Source organism: Mizuhopecten yessoensis, unplaced genomic scaffold (genome assembly GCF_002113885.1).
Source record: "Mizuhopecten yessoensis strain PY_sf001 unplaced genomic scaffold, ASM211388v2 scaffold5193, whole genome shotgun sequence".
NCBI classification, from domain to species: domain Eukaryota; kingdom Metazoa; phylum Mollusca; class Bivalvia; order Pectinida; family Pectinidae; genus Mizuhopecten; species Mizuhopecten yessoensis.
Genome location: NW_018405926.1, coordinates 1059706 through 1074765, shown reverse-complemented (window position 1 = coordinate 1074765; position 15060 = coordinate 1059706).

Below are 15060 nucleotides of genomic sequence, written 5' to 3'. Positions count from 1 at the left end.
GGAAATAACACTTTTCGGTATATATTTTATCCATTTTCAGCAGAAAATTGCTCAAACTTAGTCAGAATCATCTTGGGTAAATGAGAGTTTTACTTTGTAAAATTAGGATTCCTGCCCCATCCCCAGGGGCTAGGGCGGGGCCCCAAAGGGAACATTTACCAATATTTTCAAATTCTTATCCATTGATGACATGACAAGTATTGTATTTCACTTAGTTTACATGCTGATTTCCACATCACATCTTTACAATAAAATAAAGCTACCAGTATCTATGATATAACTCAGGTGACCGCTAAGGCCCTTGGGCCTCCTGTTTATGTATCAAAACAACGCCAAAAAGCATTAATTTGATTCAGACATACCTGCTGTATGACTATTACACACACCCTGCAGTAACTAGGAGATCACTTGACCACAGGATGTAGATTTTGAGTTTGTGAGTTTGGACTTGAATGAGGGAGTTTCTAGGGAGAGTGGTAAATTGTGGTCAAAATGAGGGAGTCTCCCTCCCAATGATGGAGCTATGCTATGGTTTTGATGAATATGTTTATCAAAAAATAGTGCAGATGAAATAAACAGAAAAGAATCTACAATGGACAACAGTGTTCGGAGTGTAAATTAACTTTGAACCCCTGACCTTTTATCATTATACTGGGCTACTTTGCACTACAGTTACATAGACAGCAAATCAAGGGGAGATTACTGTATGTACGAAAAATTACAGTGGAATACTCTAGTTTCTGCAGGGGAACAGGGATCCTTAACTCATTCACCCCTAGGCCTGAAGACACATTTGAACTCATCCAATTCAAAGGTTGGGACAGTTCATTATGAAATTTCAGGGGTCAATGAGTTAACTAATTCAAGTTTAAAAGTATCATCAGACTGCCAAAGATTGTTTCAATGAAACAGTTTTTCTTCACATAAAACTGTGAATCCTGTTATACAGTATCTTCCTGGGTTTTCATGTAGTTTTCTAAATTTTCTGTTAAATGTTTGTTTTTTCTAGGCCACTTGGCAAAGGAAATCTTGTTTTTTCTAGGCCACTTGGCAAAGGAAATCTTGTTTTTTCTAGGCCACTTGGCAAAGGAAATCTTCCTAGATGTGTTCCATGATTGGTAGATGTGTTCTAAAATGTAACTGTTGCTATCTGCTGTTTAATTCCCAAGGTATGGGTTGAAAATTTCCCGGGCTCTGGGTAGGCTCTTGAAAGTATGTTTCTGACTCTCCAAAAATGAGCTTTGTCGCCTGGCTTTGTAACTCTTGGCTTTGAAATGCCTGGGCTGGTATGCATAAAACTACTTAAGTTAAGATTTGTTGTGAATGGATATATTTTTCTTCATATCCAATGAATAATTAGTACTCTGAATGGTTTTCTTAACCTGGGTTAAATTGTATGTACATACCATGTCTATTTAACACATGTTTTTTTACCCTAAAAATTTCAGGAAAATGTAACCCGACTTTTGAAATTGCTACATGTCAAGAGTGAACTGAAAGCCCTGCCATCAATGCTTTTTATTGTACAAAATGGACTGAATTCAAGAATGAGCAAATAATGTAAAATATATGTTTGTACTGGGTATGATTTGTTTTTGCTTGGTAGCACCAAAAGAATCTTCGGAATGGCAATTATTTCTGTAAGTTATCTCCCCTTACTGCTCCTTAAGTTTGTAAATTCTCATACTAAGTTTTAGTAGTAAGTTTGATGTGGACAATCAAAACTTACACCAATGTGTGCCGGAGATCACATACCTATCGCAAATGAGCAAAAAGATATTAGGTGCATTTGGATCTTTTTTCTTTCTCATTTGCAATAGGTATCCGTGCTGAAATAAACAACATTGTTGCAATATTTGTTTTGCACAGAATCCTTTGAAAAGTGTATAATGGTACATGTAAAAATGTAATGTCTACACTTGGCAGAGGCAGAGGGGACCAGTCAAATATTAGACTATATGTATGTAAATAATTTCATGACAACATTTTTCTTGTCCTCAGCTTGTGCCATGTTTGAAAATTTTGAATATAGAAAATGACCCTGTCTTACATACCTTCTACTTTTCTTAACTATCAAAAATTGCACAAGTTTTATTTTTCACAATAAAATGAAAAACGCCATTGATCATGATCTCCACATTAAAAAACCCATAAAACCAAGGTAAACAGTTCAGTTTTTGATATCATGAAAAGTAATAGGGACTACTAACATCTGTAAGTATCAGTGCACTTTTATTTCCAAGTTACAATTTACTGGTTCAATATCTCAATGTTGTTTTGTTGCATTTTTTTAATTTTTTTTATTTCATCTTTATTATTTCTAATCCCCCCCCAAAAAAAACTGTCGTGAATGAGTTTCTTTTTAGAAGTGATATATTTCTCCGGTAAGGAACAGTTTCAAACTCAGTTTCACTTTTTTGCACTGGTGCAGGGATCCTTAACCAAGTCTTCTGTAACTCATTCACCCCTGAAAACACATTTGAACTCTTCCAGTTGGAATAGTTCAGTTAACGTTCATTATACATGTATTTAACCTGTTACATGGCGTGAAATTTGTTCTAGAATAAGTTGCATGCCACACTAAGGTAGCACATATTCTTGTTTAATTCACTCCTTCCATGTGCATTATGATATAATTTAATGTTACGAATGAAGGAATCACTTGTTAAAAGGATGATTTTTTTTCTTTTTTTTTTCTAAATAGTTAAAGCGTGATTGGAATGGATAGAAACATTTCCCCGTTATATATAGAGTCATTATGTGATGACGAGAACTTCGTTGTAAAGGAATGTTAATATTATTGTTTTTATTCATTTTTTTTTTGTGTGTGATTTATCTTATTTTACCAAATACAAAAAGCAAGAAAACAAAATATGTTGTTGTTTTTATTTGAAATTAGTCAAAGCGTAATATTTTCTTTATTTAAATTTTGGAAATCCTCAAAATTTAAACAATGGCAAATTCGAGGGGATTTGAGGAACTACACAGCCAGCTAATTTTCTTAGAAAATCATGCATATGAAATAAACAGTCAGTGATACAAGTCGGTCTACTCTTGAGATTCAAACAAAAAAGAGATCAACTTTAAAACTTCTAAAATGTTACTCTACCGATCTAATATGAAGATTGTGTATATTTCAGCAGGTTCAAAATATTAATCCACGTTCATACTCCTGACCTCTACTTTAACTGTAGTACATTGAGAGAAAATTTAGGCCTGCATCTAGCTATTTGATTGGTCCAGAGTAAAAAACAAAGTCCTGGGCCGTAGTCATGAAACCATTCTCATACTCAAGCATGGATTCTGTGCTCAAACCTACTTTCTTGTAACTCGCTTTAATCTTGTCAAACGATCAAAAAGTCAAATGTTAACATTGAAAACAGTTTTTGGCTCCAAGTCTCTTCAATGTTAATCCAAATCATTGAAAAAATAAGATTTGGTTATGAATTTATAACTAGAACAAGAAATTCGGCTTGAGCACAAATTCCATACTTGAGCATGAATACGGGCCCTGACCAATCGCTTGGCTGATACCTGACCTTTGACGATTTTAGAGGCGCGACAACCAATTTCAAAGCCAGTTATTTTTAATGTTACGCTACCGCAAGATTCTTTTGATGTACATCATCAAAGGATCAACTTAATATTCTTGCCTCATCCACAATTTAGTGCATACTGAACCTTCGATTTTGTCATGACATATTCCAGGGCTGCAGAGAGTGTAATTGAGCGTAAACCACTGGAGTATCGAGGATATCTGAATGCAAGAAATGACCATATCTTTACTTTCTTTGGCTTTTGCATTTACCAACAAAGCAAAGAGTTGTTTCATTTCTTCATTTTCTAGTAAATATTTTTGACTTCGGTGAAAGTTGCATCACACATGAATCACAGGATCTGAGAATGACAGTCAGTGTTATGCAATTCATTTGCAGTTTTATATGCTTTATTCTACTAAAAAGGGTCCTTAGCCCGAGTTTCATTTGGCCCTGACATCAGTCTTTCTATCGGTCAACATGTCCAAGTCTGGTGTCAAGGCCAGATGAAACTTAGGCTTCAAAGGACCAATTCATCTTCCCCTCTGTTATGGTCCACTAGTTCCATACACATTGTCCTCCCATTTTGACTAATGGAGCTGGTCTGTTCTCTTCAGTTTCCCTTATATCCTTCTGTAACATTTCTTTGCCCGTTGATTTGCCGAAACCAATCGTTAAGGTTTAGACATACATGTACCAAGTCCTTGTCTCATATCCGTCGTTGTTCCAACAATGTCAGTCTACTTTCTACTTTGGACACTGCCTGGTTTGCTGACCATTTTCTTCATGTGCGTGTCTCTGTGCCTGCCCTCCGGATCATTCTTTCAAGGTCACCACCAATCTTGCCTTCGCAACCTTGTACCCACAACTGAGGATATTGGGAGTTGTAACTGGTTGGTTCCAAACCATCTATGGAGGTATCTGTTGATGGTTCTTTCAAGGCCATCCACAGTAGAGATTGCTATCTCATATTACATGACGGGCCACATAAGTCATGGCAACAATCAATGTTGAAATAACCTTGCCCTAAATTTGCCAGGGAGATATGTCTTATCTTTTTGCTTCAGACCTTCTTGGAGTTGGTTCTTGATGCGGCTCATGCTGCTTGCGTCATTCAGGCTGGCATCATACCATTTGCCCAGGCAAATTATAGGATTGTCTACTATGGAGAGTATGTCTTCTCCCTGCACCTGAAGGTTGAATCTTTGTGTGACCTGCCCCTTCTGGATTAGGAGGCTCCTCGACTTCTTTGATTTGAACTTCATTCTTGCCAATGTCACTGTCTCATCCAACGCTGAAAGAACCAAATGAGCTTGCACATGTGTCGTTGGAGTTATGGTCATGTCATCCATTAAAGTTCTTTGAGAAGGAAGGTATATCCCTGAGGCTGTCTTTGGTCATCTGGTTTTCCTCTTTGCTTATTGATAATCAAGTTAATCCCCATCACAAATAGCACAACTGAAATAGTACAAGCCAGTAACTATTCCTTTCTCGAGCTCCTGCCATGGTGTTGACCTTTCACACACAGCAAACCGCAGTTGAAAACCACTTTCAAACATAGCAAAACGCAGTTGAATAACACTTAAGTACCCACTGATGATCCCCTGGACATGGTCTGGGTTGTGGTAGTGCTTCAGTGTGGTATCGATAAGCTTGTGTGGTATGGAACCATAAGCGTTGGCGATGTCTAGCCTGACAACTGTGAGGTCGTTGTGGTTTACCTTAGCTTCTCTGATGATCTGATTCATGGCACTTGAGTGTTCCACGCATCCCAAGAACCCTGGTTCTCCTCCTTTCTGCACTGAGGTGTCAATGTACTGGTTTGATGTCATTCGTTTGGCCAGCACAGCAATGAATACTTTCCCTTCCACGTTTAGTAAGGAGATTGTTCTGAATTGTGCAATGTTTTTTTAACACTTTTCCTTTGGTGTAAATATTCCCTCTGCCTGTTGCCAACAATCTGGTACTTCGCCTTTCCTCCTCCACCACTGGGTCGCAGGTTCGAGGCCTATGTGGGACAGTCGGCAGGTACTGGCCGTACGTCGTTGGGGTTTTTTCTCCGGGAAGTAGGACGTAAAACACAAACAAACCAAACCAAACGTCTCGGATATAATCAGAGTGCATTTCCATCAGACACTGAGTAATTTCTTCCATACTGCTCTCTACAAGTACCTTGCCTGATTTTTTTAAATCTAGCAAATATTTAGAGAGCTTGAAATTATCTGATATTTACTTAGCTCGACGCTTGGCTCATTTCTCTGCGAAGGCTTATACGTTTTGCCCTCTGGATATCTCTTAATTGCTGCAGCGCTGACTTCTCTTCTTCCCTGACCTTTCTATATCTCTTTCTCACGACATTGAGGTCACATCTGATGTCATTGATCTACCGCTGCCTTCTGTTTGTCTTTCAGATTGTTGTTTTTTGTTTTTTTGTTGTTTAGTTTTCTGAAGGATCTGTCCAAATCTTTCTATCCCGATGGTGTAAACTGGTCTTGTTACGGATTCCAGTTTAGCGGCACCTAGAAGTGTTATCTCAAGTATTCCATAAGGTCTTCATCTAGATCTTTACAGGCTTTCTTGTCTGCAGTCTTTTGCCAGAACATTCTTGGCTACCTTGGCAATTAATTCTCCTTGTGAGGTGCTGGTGAATTGGTGTACAGTAAGTCTTGAGTTTGTCTCTGGGTCATTCTGCGTTTCTAGTAACGCTGATTGAGGTTTTTCGTCATCAAAATACTTCTCCTTGTACCTCCGTTTCTGACTGCTGCGTGTTTGTACTAAGCAACATAGTCGTTGAAAAAGTCCCAAGTACTGTGGGTTTGTTCCAGACTAGAATCCTCCATCGTCTCACCAGATTGCTTTCTTTCCAGTAAAAGTCGATTGGACAAGCCAAGCCGTGTCATTACCGTTGTATCCGTCCTAATGAGTCTTTCATCCTCCTCCCTCTCGGAAGACGCTTAGGTTATTCATATGTAATGGAGTCTGTAGACTGCAACCTGGGATGCTACCCCTTCAAGCCCCTTGCCAGTCTATTTCTAGCTGCCACATGTCTTTTCGGTGTCACCAAACTTTTCTTGTTTGCCATCTAGTCTTTCCTAGCTGTCAATGGTTTTCCAGGAAGATAATGTGTTGATACAACAGGTACATATATCTTACAATAATGTGTTGCTGCACCAAAACACTGACTCCTCAACTGGAAGCCGCCAATCAACAAGCGCTTCATCATTTAATCAAAGGACATTCTTCGGGCGGTGAAACCGCAGAGGCCGCATAGTTTCTCAGCTGACTGTTTAAATAACTGTTGAAACCGAAGGCATGTGCGTTAGCCCAAATAGTTGCGAGTTCGGCAAGTTTCTGTTGTAGGTTTATTTTTGATATAGTTACAGGTGTGCAACAAGGTTCTGTTCTTGGTCCATAGTTGATAGATTTAAACACATACACAGTAGATTGCACCTTTAAAATTTATAATTTGCCAAAACAATTAATTACACTGCATCTGACACTCTCCGGGCGCTGGAACCGTAGTGCTTATCAAGTACTACTGGTCAGTGGGGGCTCTTCCCCTCCCTCTTGATCCAAAGCCAGCTGGATGCTTTCTCTGCTGCCTAGCTTCATGCTTGTCTCTCCTGTCTTGACGAAGATGATCATGGTTGATGCTCTCTTTTTTCTAGTTCTTTACTTCCTTTTCTCAATCTCCAGTGTGTTTGCACTAAAGACTGTATCATGCCACCATCTGTATCGGCCCTGCGTCAATAAAGTCTGGCACAATACGTGTATTATATATGGTCCATATTGTTTCACCAAACTTATGGTATATGGCGACACATGTTATTAAGGTCAATCAGTATCATAGATGCGTCTAGAGAGACAATTAAAGTTTAAAACTTTGAGGAATATGATGAAATTGCAATTGTCTCAACAGACAAATATCGGTTGAAGGAACACATTCAATACTGCTTATGCAGCTTGTACCATACTCATAGCTTCATACGAAAATTCACATGGGAAACTGCCGATTAATTGTCTTTTTTACTACTTGCAAGTCTTACATGAACAAAATGTCTTGATTTCCTTTGATCTTAAACGAGCAAGAAACGTCATTTAGAGGTAAGAATAGAAACTGAACTTAACCTGAAATGTACTTGAAATTTAATTGTTCATGTCAAATGCAGGTCAAAGGTCAATTTCAGGTTAAATTAACGTCAACATTTGACCTGAAATTGATTTTTGCGCTTTTTTAATGCCAATTTAATGTCATCCTGAAAAGAGCAAAAATCAAATTGTAGTCCATGAACGGTCAAATACCATAATATTTACATCTGTTAAGAGAACTTGTATTAAGACATAAGGTATGTCAACATCGATTAGTAAGCGAATTTACTCATTAATCCCCAGTCATTTTATCTCAGTCTGGTTTCATATGAATTAATAAATTAAGATTTCATGCAATTTTCAAATTATCAAAATCATAATATTGAAACAGAATTACGCAGTCTGTATCTCCGACTCGATAGATGCTAAATAATGCATTAATGATGCATTTGGAGTTGCTCTATTGAATGCAGGTTGAAAATCCTGTATTTGACCTACGTTTCACGCTTCAATGACGTAGTAGTTTTGCGAAGTATTTTCAGCGTCAAACAGAGTGCATGTGGACTTAAACGGAAATCTAAGCATGGACATTTGACAAAATACAGTATTTGCAGTAAGGGCATCTCATTATCATTTGGATGATATCGATGATTCCATCTTCATGTTACAGTTATCAATAAAGTACAAATAACTACAAGTGTATGTAAACAATTACTGCAGTCAAATTCCAGCTGCAAACGTGTCGACATCAGTTTTGAGTTGAATTTACAGCAAATCTTTAGTCTCTAAACCTGAACAAATACCGACTTTTGAAACGCAATCAAAAGTTGTCTCGCCTGAGGACTGTATTGTATACAATTAAATGTGTAACTGTCGGTATTTTGCTGGTTTTTTTAATTGTCGACCTAACATAAGGAAGACACAATGTCGTCGATTTGTCATTACTAAAAGTATTGACATTTAAAAACAGCAGACACCACCTTTGAAGTTATTTTGTAAACATTTTTCACTGATATATTTCCGTATTTTTGGATCGTAGAGGTACCACAGTATATATAACTTTGCAACATAAATATTCCGGCACAGAAACTGGTCACGAAGTAGTGCTGTTCAATGACGACATGATTGGATAAGTTCTCGCATATAAAGTATATACGTCTCTGTGTAGAGCAAAGAAAATTATTGCAAACTGACTTTCCAGCTAAAATTAAGAAGTAGCTTTGATCGACAACATTGAGACTATTTCTGTTTAATTCCCCTCAAACTTGTTCATTCGAGAGAAAAAAATCTCATCAGTGCTCAGAATCAGGCAATGCTACCAGTCTATATTATACAATTATGGACTGGAGGTGAGGTCTATCCCTGATTTACAAACCAGGTCCGTAAATCAGGGATAGACCGAAACTGAAGACCACAATTGTTTTATTATATGACATTTTACAATGAGATTATGGATGGCATGGACTATTTTGGAATCACAGAGTGAATGACTTCAAATACAAAATAACATACACAAAAATTGAATTTCAGATTCAATTCATGTGATATTTAATTTCAAGGAAATATTGTTTGCACAATCGACATCATCAATATTCACATAGTTCAGAATTTGATGAGATAATTCATTTGTAGTTGAATTCAGCAGTGTGATTGGTAACAGAATTACAGACTGACTGGGAAATTACCTAGGCCTATTTTTAGTAGCGGTTTGTAACACTTTTCTATTTATAGGTCGAGGTTTGTAACACTTTTCTATTCATAGAACGAGGTCTGTAACATATTTACAGACTCGTCACATGACCTCGCTCCTCCAATCAGGGCTGTGAATTAGCACCAGTCATATAATAATACCCTATTCAGAGTCGTCAGTTTGGTTTCAATTAAACTCACTATCTAGAAATTCTGGCAAATTTTATATGACTGGATACCATCTACATAATATTATCTTCAGCATAATCTGATTCCTCAAAACTAAAAAAAAAAATCGCAATCTGATGCTGTATGACCATGGCTGGTTTCGATATCGCCTATTCCTTCGAAGGTGACTACTACAGGCGTTTAACATGTGACGTCACAGCCGATAGGGGCCAATTCACCGCGAGTTACGATTATGCTAATTAGTAGAAGAAAGACAGGTGAAAATCGTACACTTCACACGTCGATATCTCGGTATTGAGATAACCGAATTTTATGTTGTTTTCGGCATATTTGTGTTTGGATCATATAGAATAATAATATATTCATTTCTATTTCCGTTCAGGGTACACTTTAGGCTTACATAACAGCCTTGGTTTTAAGTATTTTCAACATGTTGTGATAAGGTCCGTAAACGTAGTTTACATTTTCGATAATTTCGCTTGTGTTTAGAATTCGCGGATATTAGTCAAAGCGCGAACATAGCGAAATTAAAAACCCCGCTAAAATATAACCGCTATACAGTATATATTATTGGCTATTTCTCTTGCATTGATAGGATAGGAACGACGCCATTTGAAAGTTTGACAGAGAGTAACAATTGTCAACGTAACATCTTTGAATTAATTGCAGTATGTTCTGCGCCATTTACAACCGTCGTTGATTAAGAATGAAATCTTATAACATTACTACAATGGCCAGATTCATATAAACCGCTTTGCTCGTCCTAAATCAATGATTAATGTTACGGTGTGGTTTTTATCGGCCAGAATGGCGCTTGCAATCTTACTTCCCTGTATAGTGTCTTACATGAAAAGGCGGCCCTCTGATGTAACAGGAATATCAGAAGGAGACAAAAATAGCTTTAAAGGAAGTCTTCTAAGGATTGCAAATTATCTTCAGTTCTCTTATGTTCGTATTTTAGCTACGATGATTTCTTCAGTAGAGATGCTTCCCGTTTCCAATTCTCTGATCAAATTCTGAATTTGACAAAAAAACGGCAGGTGCTTTGATTAATCTCGGTCAAAACATTTGCAACAATTGCGGTCAAATTTGTGGCAACGCAAAAGAAGAAATTTTCGTGAGTACACATCATAATTTGCGTTGCGACTTTTTAAAGTGATCGTGGCGTGAAAAATTTCGTGTAAATATTTGCGTGTGGTTATTTTCGCGCTAATTTACCTAACGCAAAAAACGGCATTATTTCCATAACGCGTTAATTCCAACTTAACAGAATACATTTATGTAGGGTACATATGATGAAAACTCATACCATATTACTTATCTCTGCTTCCTTTTACACTATCGGGTTTGTTTATATGGCAACGTGTGTACATATGTACTAATTTTTTTCCTGATTTGATAACAGTGACATTTTTTTTTACACTTTCAACACTTTCATATATATCATTGCTTATCGTCACCTCCTTTTCGAAATATATATGTTTGCGTAGATGCGGGCGGGAGGTTCATAACCAAGTAAGACATCTTACTAAAAACGATTTTGGATTTTTTTTAACTCTTCGACTCCTTTCCTAATTTTTGGTCGCCATACTTGCTCTCTGTCCAATTTCGGTTCTTATCTTATCTTATAGCTATAATGTCCCCAGCCGCTTCACAATGAGGACAACGCTTGTTCATTTTTTAACGTAAGGGGCACTGCTTATATAATAAATACTATGTATGACACTTGTTGACTTTTAATTATATTTTCAGCTTTAATGTTTGTATTCTATGATATAATGGTTAATTTGTGATTCTTATAGCACACCGTTTGGCCGATAACAAATATACAGGAATGTATGTTAGTAACACCATTTTACAAACCTTGATAAACTCCAGGTTCTGTTGCAGATTTGTGCGCGTGCATTGAATACAAATAGTCTGCCTGCATTATTATCCAGATTTTTTAGGAAACACATTTTGTAATTAAGAATCACCTTCTTTGCATTGATTTATCGAACTCTTTCATATTTTACTATCTATTTAATTCCGTCTGTATATATGGATGCAGCCTATACATATGACTGTTTTTATTTTCTGTCTTGTGGTACAAATAGTTCTGGATTTACAGGTAGAGGAAATAACTTGCACAATTAACAGTATAATTGATAGATCCGTTGATACATGTATCGGGGGCACATAACCATGGATGTGCTGTATTTTTATATGTATTCCAGCAAATTTCATATTAAATGTACGAGCAACAATACATATTTGGTTTTCGTAATAAATATATATTATCCACAATACTTTTACAAAATTATTATCGTGTTTCTTGTAATTATTTGACGTCATAATGTGGCTGCACCTTTCAGACTATCAGCCCACGAGGATGGCTGAAACCTTGTATTTGCTGAATAATCAAAACAATCAGTTGCAACCTAAAATTATTATTTGTAATGTTACACCTTAATATTAATGCAACCCTCCTGCTATGTTCTATTTCTGTGGTGGAGTGGAGCAGTTGATAATGCATTCCCCTGTCACTAAGGTGGCTAGAGTTCGATTCCACAATCGTGACCGAGGGAAGCACGGTAGTCCAGTGATAGGACGCCGGGCTCGTGACCGAGGGAGGCACGGTAGTCCAGTGATAGGACGCCGGGCTTGTGACCGAGGGAGGCACGGTAGTCCAGTGATAGGACGCCGGGCTCGTGACCGAGGGAGGCACGGTAGTCCAGTGGTAGGACGCCAGGCTCGTGACCGAGGGAGACACGGTAGTCCAGTGGTAGGACGCCGGGCTCGTGATCGAAGGGTTGCGGGTTAACCAGTCACGGCACGGCACTGTGTTGTATCTTTGAGCAAGATACTTTACTCCGCTTTTTCCAGTCTACTCAGCTGTAAATGAGTACGTGGTTGGGCAATGCTAGCATTGTTGAATGCTAGCTGTTAGCGCCGAAATAGCAGCTCCGGCTGTATGTTTTCCCATGGAGTTGAGAAAGATATTGGCTAGTTGCAAAGGCCCTTTAACCACGGATAATAATTTTTAAACCGCTTTGAGACGAACTAGGTTGTGATGAAGCGGTATATAAGAACCTCGAATTATTATTATCATTATTGTTAATTATTATGAGTAAATATTGACAAGAGGCCATATAGTGCAATGAAGTTGTTCATTTGGTTTGGCTCCCTACTTATTGTTGAATGTTTGAATATTTATTCCTTACTTCGTATTTAAGTGTGTTTTTTAACTAAACTGTTTACCCTGAAATAAAGACCACCATGTATAGAGTACCATTTGTTAATGTTCTAAAATTGTATAACATGTATAACATGTATAACATGTATAACATGAAATATTCGTTGTGTATAGACACCGTTGTTTTCGTGGTTGCTATATGTAACCACGAATATAAATACAACGAATATTTCTACAACTCTTAAGAGTATACGCAACGAAAATGTGAAAGTTATATTTCAATCAAAAATGTTCACTTAAAAGTATATACTCTGTACGTGTATAATTATGACTATGTACCAACAACGAAGAAACGTAGGCAAGCAAAATCGTTCGATTATCACGAAACCACCAAAGTTTGTACCCACGAAATAATTTGAAAATCTCCAAACCACGACAGAGAGTACACACGAACATTTCATGTTATCCAGGATGCCTCGCAAACCAGCTGTATGATGTAGTTTGATTCACTTTTGGCAAAATGTATCTGTTACCAATTGTTTAGATGAAATCACCTATGTATGTGTTATATGTACGTTCATCTTTCAAAATACAGGTTGGTAGACTCTACTGGTGGATTTTAAGTCTCCAAGGTTTTTCAACCTTGATGGTTACCTTTATGTCTTTGGGTAATGGCACGGTTCATTATATACACATTATACAGAATTTCTTTTTGAAATTTACCAGTATTCCTCTCTAAAATTTTAATTCATAAATTAAGGGAGTTTACGCACCTGCCCCTCTTTCTCAACAGTAGTTAAAACAGTTTGGATTTACAACGTTTTGCCCCTAACATCACCAATTAGTCCCAGCAGGACGAACCAGCTGTATGATGCAGTGTAATTCATTGTTGGCCTACTGTATATATTACCAAATTCTAAAGGTGAAAGCACTTGTGTTTGTGATTCGTTGTTCTTTCTGACATGCCTCACCATCTCTTACCATAATCTTTACAAAATCAATATCACAAAGCCATTACAAAACAACAAAATCAATATCACAAAGCCATTACAAAACAACCGGCTAAATAGCACAAAGCCATTACAAAACAGCAAAATAATTATCACAAAGCCATTACAAAACAGCAAAATAATTATCACAAAGCCATTACAAAACAACCGGCTAAATAGCACAAAGCCATTACAAAACAGCAAAATAATTATCACAAAGCCATTACAAAACAGCAAAATAATTATCACAAAGCCATTACAAAACAACAAAATATATATCACAAAGCCATTACAAAATAACAAAATATATATCACAAAGCCATTACAAAACAGCAAAATAAATATCAAAAAGCCATTACAAAACAACAAAATTAATATCACAAAGCAATTACAAAACAACAAAATCAATGTCACAAAGCCATTACAAAACAACCGGCTAAATAGCACAAAGCCATTACAAAACAGCAAAATCAATATCACAAAGCCATTACAAACATCAAAATAAATATCACAAAGCCATTATAAATCAACAAAATCAATATCACAAAGCCATAACAAACCAACAAAATAAATATCACAAAGCCATTACAAATAGAAAAATAAATATCACAAAGCCATAACAAAACAACAAAATAAATATAACAAAGCCATTACAAAACAACAAAATATATATCACAAAGCCATTACAAAACAGCAAAATCAATATCACAAAGCCATAACAAACCAACAAAATAAATATCACAAAGCCATTATAAATCAACAAAATCAATATCACAAAGCCATAACAACACAACAAAATAAATATCACAAAGTGACATGCCTCACCATCTCTTACCATAATCTTTACAAAATCAATATCACAAAGCCATTACAAAACACCAAAATCAATATCACAAAGCCATTACCAAACGGCTAAATAAATATCACAAAGCCATTACTAAACAGTTAAATAAATATCACAAAGCCATTATAAATCAACAAAATCAATATCACAAAGCCATAACAAAACAACAAAATAAATATCACAAAGCCATTAAAAAACGGCAAAATATATATCACAAAGCCATTACAAAATAACAAAATATATATCACAAAGCCATTACAAAACACCAAAATCAATATCACAAAGCCATAACAACACAACAAAATAAATATCACAAAGTGACATGCCTCACCATCTCTTACCATAATCTTTACAAAATCAATATCACAAAGCCATTACAAAAAACAGCTAAACAAATATCACAAAGCCATTACAAAACAGCTAAATAAATATCACAAAACCATTACAAATAGCAAAATAAATATCACAAAGCCATTACAAAACAACAAAATAAATATCACAAAGCCATTACAAACAGCTAAATCAATATCACAAAGCCGAAAACAACAA